Genomic DNA, 10,414 nt, shown 5'->3' with positions numbered 1-10,414 from the left:
AAAAAGTGATGGGCTACTTTCTGTACACACCACGGTCAGTGTGTTAACTGGAGTGACTTTACACAACGATGGCCAAACAAGATGTAGCTACAAACAAAACAGAGTTTTCCAGTCTGCCGTGAAGCGTTCATCCATGTGTACGGGTAATAGTCCTGTAGCTACATTTTCCAGATATAAGTTTAAAACTTTGTCAGAAAGTCGTTTTTATTGCAAATTAAAGCGTACTGTTAGCTAGCGAACGTTAGCTTTCTAACTCGCTAGCTAACGTTACGTGTGTGATCTGTGTAGTAATATTATTCGAATCAGAAAACCATTTTCATTGCTTGTTATAGCCTAATGTTAGGTAGATAACATTGAACCTAGTTTGTTAGCTTTAGCTACCTGCAGATTCATACTACAGCTATGACAATGTTTGTATTGGTAGTAGTATGAGTTGGGATTATTCCGGTTCATTGTTTAGATAGCTATCTAGCTACCTAGCTAGCTACATGTCTAAACAAAAGACTCCACTTCGGCTGGATTGTTACATGACCCATCAAATTAGCCAGGTGTGTCTGGGGGTGATTACGGCCATCTATTGTATTTCATCAACATGTGTACACGTCTAGACAATAGTGACCCATCCACTTAGCTAGATGTGGCTTGGGTGGGGTTCTAGCATTTCCTTCACATGACCCATCAATTTAGACACATCAATTTAAGGCTCTATTTTAACTTCATACACATCTCTCTTGTTCCATGAGCCTGTGGGAACTGTGCGTCATGGCTGGATCGGCTGCGCTTCCTCTGTCAAAATCCATGCCATAGCCAACCGCATTACCGCTGAGACCAACTTTTGGTTGGACTTAAATCTCTCCTCCATTGCTGCCTGAAATTGGCACTTTGGCGCACGTTTGAGGACACATCTCAGATATTGCCACCCTTCTCACTTCAGCGCAAGCGAGTTCATATAAGACAAGTAAATTACCAATCCTGACGCAAGGGTTGGTAAATAGCACAACGGTAGCTTTAACAGGTTGAAATTCCCAATGAGCTTGCGTTTGAGAATTGCACTGGCTTAATGCCAGATGAAAATAAAGCCCATAGTATCCAATTTCCATCACCCCCTGACACTGACAGCCCACATGGATACTTTATGACCAGTCTACCCCGTGTGACAGGTCTCATCAACAAAAGCTAATGTGGACAGAATGGGTAAACTCATAGTGAGGAATATTTAATCAATACACTCTTAGAAAAATAGGTGCTATTGAGAACATACAAGGGTTCTTCGACTGTCCCATTTTTAGTTCCAGGTAGAACCTTTTTGGTTCCAGTTAGAACCCTTTTGAGTTCCATGTAGAATCCCAAAAGGATCTACCTGGAACCAAAAAGGGTTCTCCTACGGGGACAGTCGAAGAATGCTTTTGGAACCCTTTTTTCTAAGAGTGTACAGAAGGATGGATAAGAGAAGTCCTCCCGTAAAGACGTTCAGTAATGCCTGTGTGTGTGTTTGAACTGAATACTAATCTTGTCAGTGGCCTTTATCTCCTGTGCTCTGTGGAGACATTAAGAACCAGTGGGAGTCTCACTGCTTCTCTCCTTTTTCCCCCCCCTTCTATCGCTTTTCTCCATGCTTTTCTCTCCTCTTTCTGCATCTGCATTGCTTGCACTTTAGGCTGTAATTGTTGTAAAGCACTCTGTGACAACTGCAGATGTAAAAAGGGCTTTATAAAACAAATGGGATCGATTGATTGATTTTCTCATTTTCCACCCTAAAATGTTCCACTCCGAACTCCCAAGCCTGCTTAGTAACATCAATAATTCACTCCTTTCTCTCTCTCTCTCTCTCTCTCTCTCTCTCTCTCTCTCTCTCTCTCTCTCTCTCTCTCTCTCTCTCTCTCTCTCTCTCTCTCTCTCTCTCTCACATGCTCTCTCTTTTTTTCTCTGGTCTCTACTGGTTCCTCTGGTTCACGCTGTCTATTGTCCATGTATACTGAGAGATAGAGATGGAGAGAGAAAAGAGAGAGTCAAACCGTCACACTTGGGCAGAGGCTATCCCATTAGCCACCTCACCCCAGGAAATATGGATAGGTAATTATAGGAGAAGAGGAGAATAGTTCTCAATTTCCTGTGTCCTGAATGAAAAAAAGACGACAATACTCTGACAGCACAAAGGATGTATTGACATTTGAAGGGTCTACCTTTCGTATACATACAATATTGATAACACCATACATGAAGTATTTCCATATATGAACCACATTATAGTTTGATATTGTGTCAAGTATAGACCATGTTTTATAATTGACTTACATGGGTTACTATAGTATCCTTAGCTGCTAGCTAACCAATTCAATTTAGTGGACAATGGAATTTTTGACAACCAAGTAATTAATTGGGGTTGATCTGAGCTTGGAGCTAGATGAATGAGAGAGGGGGTGAAACTGGTTGAAACAGAACGCTCATTTCCTGGACAAATGGGAACAATCCTAAATTAGTGGAAACCTCTTCCAATCAAGGTATTAGCTTTTTCTGTTGTCTTTGTTAAATTGACAAGTATTGCAGGGGACAGTCAGGTTAATCTGGGAACAAATCAACTTGAACAACTATGGTTGGACTTCCTGAGGATTCCTCTCATCTGAATTAGTGGCTGTGTCTCAAACGATATCCTATTCCCCATACTAGTGTACTACTTTCGACCAGAGCCCTATGTGTCTCAGTTTACACCATATTCCCCATGTGTGGATAGGGCCAAAGTAGTGCACGATCCTAGGGATATCACGACCCAGGATAAGACCCAGATGCAGACAGTTCGAATCACAGGCAAACGACAGGTCAAGGGCAGGCAGAGGTCAGTAATCCAGGGCAGAGTCAGAAAGGTATAAAACGGCAGGCTCAGGGGATAATGGGGCAAATGGGCGACACCTGGAGGGGGGTGGAGACAAGCACAAGACAGGTGAAACAGATAGGGTGTGACAAGCGAATAGAGTATGGCTCTGTTCAAATGTAGTGCCCTGTGTAGGAAATAGGGTGTGATTTGAGATGTTTCCACAGATTAATAAAATAATCTGGAGAAGGTAAGAATGTTAGTAACCAGGGTTACCAGTACAGGGATACCAGTAGTCAGCTTACTCTGCTAGCTGGTAGACAAATGGATGGAGGGGATGGGGCTCCTGGGTAATTTGTGACTTCTCTAATGTGCCAAGAAAAGAGAGCAAAAAAACATATTTGATTGATTGTTGAGAATTGTAGCAAATTACTTACAGGTGGAGTGTCACAGAGGGATAAACCGTTCCCATCCCTTTCGTCCTGAAATGAAGATCCCACTGCCACTATCATCAGGGTGCTGGGATGTTTGACTGGAAATTAAGGTTTTTATTTTTATTGGGGGATTTTTGGAGCGTACAAAAGGGATTCCTTTAGCCCTTTAATTTGCATATATTGTACATGACCTGACAATAATGTAAAATAATACAAATAATATAAAATCAAAGAATATGAACAATATAAAATCAAAATACAAAAAAAGTATTTATGGATTTTTGTGTTGGTGGTGTACAAGGCTAAAACAACACCAAAACACACATTGGTGTAATACTGATAGCTTTGAGGAACAGTTCTTACTTTGTATATTGGAGCATTGTAATTCTGATGACGTAGTGTTCCCTGTAGCTCAGTTGGTAGAGCATGGTGTTTGCAACGCCAGGGTTGTGGGTTCGATTCCCACGGGGGGACAGCACAGAACTTTTTTTAATGAAATGTATGCGTTCACGACTGTAAGTCGCTCTGGATAAGAGCGTCTGCTAAATGACTTATATGTAAATGTGATATTGTTTGTACTTCCAGAGATCCTGATGACGGCAAAGCTCTACATTTACAGTACCAGTCAAAAGTTTGGATACCTACTCGTTCAAGGGTTTTTCTTTATTTTTACTATTTTCTACATTCTAGAAATAACACATAGAATCATGTAGTAACCAAAAAAGTGTTAAACAAATCAAAATATATTTTATATTTGAGATTCTTCAAATAGCCACCCTTTGCCTTGATGACAGCTTTGCACACTCTTGGCATTCTCTCAACCAGCTTTACCTGGAATGCTTTTCCAACCGTCTTGAAGGAGTTCCCACATATGCTGAGCACTTGTTGGCTGCTTTTCCTTCACTCTGCGGTCCAACTCATCCCAAACCATCTCAATTGATTTGAGGTCGGGTGATTGTGGAGGCTAGGTCATCTGATGCAGCACTCCATCACTCTCCCTCTTGGTCAAATAGCCCTTGTACAGCCTGGAGGTGTGTTGGGTCATTGTCCTGTTGAAAAACAAATGATAGTCCCACTAAGCCCAAACCAGATGGGATGGCATATCGCTGCAGAATGCTGTGGTAGCCATGCTGGTTAAGTGTGCCTTGAATTCTAAATAAATCACAGTGTCACCAGCAAAGCACCATCACACCTCCTCCTCCATGCTTCACGGTGGGAACCACACATGCAGAGATCATCCGTTCACCTACTCTGCGTCTCACAAAGACACGGTGGTTGGATGCAGAAATCTCTTCAGACCAAAGGACAGATTTCCACCGGTCTAATGTCCATTGATCGTGTTTCTTGGCCCAAGCAAGCCTATTCTTCTTATTGGTGTCCTTTAGTAGTGGTTTATTTGCAGCAATTTGCCCATGAAGGCCTGATTCATGCAGTCTCCTCTGAACAGTTGATGTTGAGACGTGTCTGTTACTTGAACTCTGTGAAGCATTTAATTGAGCTGCTTTTTTCTGAGGCTGGCAACTCTAATAAACGTATCCTCTGCAGCAGAGGCTGGTTGAGTGAATGCCAAGAGTAAGCAAAGCTGTCATCAAGGCAAAGGGTGGCTACTTTGAAGAATCTCAAATATAAAATATATTTTGATTTGTTTAACACTTTTTTTTGGTTACTACATGATTCCATATGTGTTATTTTATAGTTTGATGTCTTTACTATTATTCTACAAAAATAAAGAAAAACCCTGAAATGAGTAGGTGTGTACAAACTTTGACTGGTACTGTATATACTTATGTATATCAGTGGAGGCTCCTCAGAGGAGGAAGGGGAGGGAAATTATGAAACATTTCAAAGGTTATCCTTTTTATATAAAACTATACAAGATATATTCACATCACCAAATAATTGATTACAACATACTGTTTTGCATTTAAGGTCTACAGTAGCCTCAACAGCACTCTGTAGGGTAGCACCATGGTGTAGCCGGAGGACAGCTAGCTTCAGTCCTCCTCTGGGTACATTGACTTTGACAACCCCACAGACTTGCACAATAGTTATGACAACTTCCGGAAGACATCCTCCAACCTATCAGAGCTCTTACAGCATGAACTGACATGTTGAATGTAGTACTGAAAGCATAAGCTACAGCTTGCTAGCACTGCAGTTTTTACATTGTGGTAAGAAGTTGACTCAAAGAGGGAGAAAGGCAATAGTTAAACAATTTTAAACAAAATAATTTATTCAAAAATGAGAGTGAGAGAGAGAGTTAGCTATATTTTGTATATTTCTTTCACTTTCACTTACTTAGGTAGCAAATGCATCTAGCTAGTTTAGCCTACTCAAACACCCGGCTCAAATAGAGGGATGCTGTGTTAGATAGCTGGCTATGACTATCCAACACTGGAACTCTTCCAAGCTTTTGGTTTTACTAATTTATTGCCACCTGGGGCCGCTAAAATGCTGCTAAAATGCTTACGGACTGTACACTGATTGTAGCGGGTACTGTATACTAACGCAGTAATTCTATTAGCTATGTTGACTACGACATTACATTAGCTAATATGGTGACAACGATGTAGACTGTGTTTAGCGGTTATGATATGAAGGTTTGGCTTGGAAAGGTTTTTTCGCCTGGTCACAGACAGCTGATGTGTTGTGCACAAGCGAAGGGAAAAGGTGAGAGGAGGAGAGCACATAGATGTGAGAAGGAATACAATAAGCTGTTTGTAAGTGGCTATGAAAGTGAACTGTTTGCCTGTGATTAGTGGTGTATTCATTCTGCCGTTTCTGTTGAAAAAAAAAATCTTAAATGGAAGCAAACGGATGAAATGGGGATAAACATACCTGAATTTGTCCAATAGAAACTCTCGCTTGCAACGCTTGGACTAATGATTGCACCCTAGATCAGCTAGATTCAGGAAAGAGTGTGCAAGGTGGTATTGAATGTATCAATGTCTGTCATCTCAAATCTTTCTTTCGACTTATGTGCACCTATGTTGTAAACTTCATAGTTCATAGGCTAGGTTGTAGCAACCTTCATTCATATGCTAGGTTGTAGCAACCTTCATTCATAGGCTAGGTTGTAGCAACCTCACGATGGGCATAGAGAATATCATGCAGTAGCATAACCTATCAATTACACTGAACTGGGTGAATGGATTATGAATGACACTCATCCAATATGCTCTCATTGAAATAAGGCAATGCTCATAAAAAATATAATCGTCCTCCCTCATCATAAATGGCACCAACCAACACTGATTTATATATACACTGCTCAAAAAAATAAAGGGACCACTTAAACAACACAATGTAACTCCAAGTCAATCACACTTCGGTGAAATCAAACTGTCCACTTAGGAAGCAACACTGATTGACAATACATTTCACATGCTGTTGTTTAAATGGAATAGACAACAGGTGGAAATTATAGGCAATTAGCAAGACACCCCCAATATAGGAGTGGTTCTGCAGGTGGTGACCACAGACCACTTCTCAGTTCCTATGCTTCCTGGCTGATGTTTTGGTCACTTTTGAATGCTGGCGGTGCTTTCACTCTAGTGGTAGCATGAGATGGAGTCTACAACCCACACAAGTGGCTCAGGTAGTGCAGCTCATCCAGGATGGCACATCAATGCGAGCTGTGGCAAGAAGGTTTGCTGTGTCTGTCAGCGTAGTGTCCAGAGCATGGAGGCGCTACCAGGAGACAGGCCAGTACATCAGGAGACGTGGAGGAAGCCGTAGGAGGGCAACAACCCAGCAGCAGGACCGCTACCTCCGCCTTTGTGCAAGGAGGAGCAGGAGAAGCACTGCCAGAGCCCTGCAAAATGACCTCCAGCAGGCCACAAATGTGCATGTGTCTGCTCAAATGGTCAGAAACAGACTCCATGAGGGTGGTATGAGGGCCCGACGTCCACAGGTGGGGGTTATGCTTACAGCCCAACACCGTGCAGGACGTTTGGCATTTGCCAGAGAACACCAAGATTGGCAAATTCGCCACTGGCGCCCTGTGCTCTTCACAGATGAAAGCAGGTTCACACTGAGCACATGTGACAGACATGACAGAGTCTGGAGACGCCGTGGAGAACGTTCTGCTGCCTGCAACATCCTCCAGCATGACCGGTTTGGCGGTGGGTCAGTCATGGTGTGGGGTGGCATTTCTTTGGGGGGCCGCACAGCCCTCCATGAGCTCGCCAGAGGTAGCCTGACTGCCGAGATGAGATCCTCAGACCCCTTGTGAGACCATATGCTGGTGCGGTTGGCCCTGGGTTCCTCCTAATGCAAGACAATGCTAGACCTCATGTGGCTGGAGTGTGTCAGCGGTTCCTGCAAGAGGAAGGCATTGATGCTATGGACTGGCCCGCCCGTTCCCCAGACCTGAATCCAATTGAGCACATCTGGGACATCATGTCTCGCTCCATCCATTAACGCCACAGACTGTCCAGGAGTTGGCGGATGCTTTAGTCCAGGTCTGGGAGGAGATCCCTCAGGAGACCATTCACCACCTCATCAGGAGCATGCCCAGGCGTTGTAGGGAGGTCATACAGGCATGTGGAGGCCACACACACCACTGAGTCTCATTTTGACTTGTTTTAAGGACATTACATCAAAGTTGGATCAGCCTGTAGTGTGGTTTTCCACTTTAATTTTGAGTGTGACTCCAAATCCAGACCTCCATGGGTTGATAAATTGGATTTCCATTGATTATTTTTGTGTGATTTTGTTGTCAGCACATTCAACTATGTAAAGAAAAAAGTATTCAATAAGATTATTTCATTCATTCAGATCTAAGATGTGTTATTTTAGTGTTCCCTTTATTTTTTTGAGCAGTGTATTTTTACCTCCTTGGTGACTAACTCAACTGTTATTTCCTGGTTTATTTTCGGCTTTCTGGGTTGTTATCAGTCATATGTCCGTGGGTAAATCTGTAATCCAGAGACACATGGAAAGGTCAAGGTATAGGTTATAGTCGATAACGTTTCGGGTGGAGAGCTTCTAATCCACAGCAGGAACTTCCATATATGGCCATTGTCTTCTACATCGGAATGCAGCCTTCGAACAGGACCTCCACAGACTTTCAAAATGCAGAAAATATCCTTTCTGTTATCCCTTAATACAGTATATTTAGCAGGATTCTATGAAAGAAGACCGAAAATATATCTTGTTTGCCCAACATGGTATTTAAGAAGATTTTATGAAATGCAACATCTGCTTTTCCATTGCATAGTAACTGTGATATCCTGAGGGCTTGTTTTGAGTCCAGTTTTATCACTGATCACCAAAACTATGTGCTTGACCCATATGCCTTTATGGGTTGTACACAACCAGAGTCTTGGCGTTTTATTTTATAAAGGTCGTTCTCTGTAGTAGTACTCGGAATTTTTTTCTGCATTATGTAAAATGTATTCTCCGACTTCTCCGACAATGCCAGAAATAATTGGAAATAGCAACAACCTCCAGGCTAACTTGGCAAGGCAAGTCCTTTTTAGCTTAACAACTTCAGGACTGTGACACTACCAATACTCTGCATGCTCTCATCTCATTTCTTAAGATTCTCTCTTCACTTTGAAGAAGACACAAGTGAACCAACCCAACCCACGAGTCAGACATTATTAAAAGGAGCTCTTTGGTATCTGTGCCGCAGAAGAAGAAGTAGATAGATTTTTCATCTCCAAAGATATCACTTTTTAGTAGATGACTAAAGTAAGAGGGAATGAGTGTTAATCCATTGACCTCTCATTCCTCCTTCACTGTCCTTTCGACCTCCCATTTTACCAAGATGCATCTGTATTAAGTCATTAGTATGCTCTATCAGTTCGATCTTAGGGGACTTTGTGTCCTCCCTAAAACTATCCAACAACCTCTTCTGTTTTCATGTGAGTACAGTATCGAGCAGACAGAGGTTGTGTCAAAGTGAACTTAGATTACACTTAGTTCTCCGGTACGTGGGCAATTTGTCAGCGGGCAGGACGAGGGTCTAGACTCTATTGAGAAATGAAGTGGATCTAAAAGGTTAGGCTGGGGAGAGGACGGGAACCTCATGATAATTACATGCACATTTGAAAAGTCTGTGTGTGCCGTAAGCTTTATGAATTAGTCGCCTGTCACTTCCTGTTTGTGAATCCTTCCATCGCGCCTCTGAGGCATTAGTCCTGGCCTCAGAACACAAGCACATCACTGCAGCGTAATTGTGGAGTGACCGGCCTCCACCGTTCTGTATTGAATTATAAGTAAATAAATAAATCAACGGGAAGTAGGTTAGAAGCGAGACCGGAGTGGCTTTGTTCGCCTCCCATAATCCAACCTGGAGCACCTTCCAGACAGCCTGCATCTCGCCTCACCTCAGGCTAACAATGATTATAGGGAGAAACATATCGGTACTGACATTTATCTTGTGTTGCATGTTATTATAGTGCATTTCAACAAGCTTCAGTTATAAAGTTAAGTGAAATTCAATCATGTTATTTTGCCCCAGTTGCATCGGCATCAAATTCAGTTGTGATCATTCAAGCGAATCCACACTGTGTTGTGAGAGAGATTCCAGACAGGAGTTTTTAGAGCCAGTAAACCATGCAGCCAAAAACCATATTGCACATAATCTCCACTTCATTTTGCTCAATAGACCTTCACTATCAACTCTTCTTTGAAGAGTTGTTTCAATCAGTAGCTTAGCAGACACATACGTACACACGCATGCTCACACCGTACTGGGGACATCACATTACACATGTACCTTTGATCGGTCATCTCTGTGAAGTCCAACTCATCTCAAATCCTCAGAAATCACAGAAACCTACTGTCTGGCATCCATATGGAAGAGAGAGGAAGAAAGGAACATAAAATAAAAAGGGGGAACACCACTACCCTTTATTAGCTGTCTGTGATGTGTGGTTCACATCAGGCCTGTCTTCCCTGTGGCTCAGTTGGTAGAGCATGGTGTTTGCAACGCCAGCATGGTGTGTGCAACGCCAGGGTTGTGGGTTCGATTCCCATGGGGGGCCAGTACAAAAAAATAAAAAGATTTAAAAAATGCATGAAATTAAATGTATGAAATGTATGCATTCACTACTGTAAGTTGCTCTGAATAAGAGCATCTGCTAAATGACTAAAATGTAAATGTAAAGCAATACCCTGCCTCACAGGGTGACAGACTGAGAGTCAGGAATCTTTCCCTCTT

The sequence above is a fragment of the Salmo salar genome, chromosome ssa28 (genome assembly GCF_905237065.1).
Source record: "Salmo salar chromosome ssa28, Ssal_v3.1, whole genome shotgun sequence".
In the NCBI taxonomy this organism is placed as follows: domain Eukaryota; kingdom Metazoa; phylum Chordata; class Actinopteri; order Salmoniformes; family Salmonidae; genus Salmo; species Salmo salar.
The sequence above is the reverse complement of the archived record's forward strand: the minus strand, read 5'-3'. Positions refer to the sequence as shown.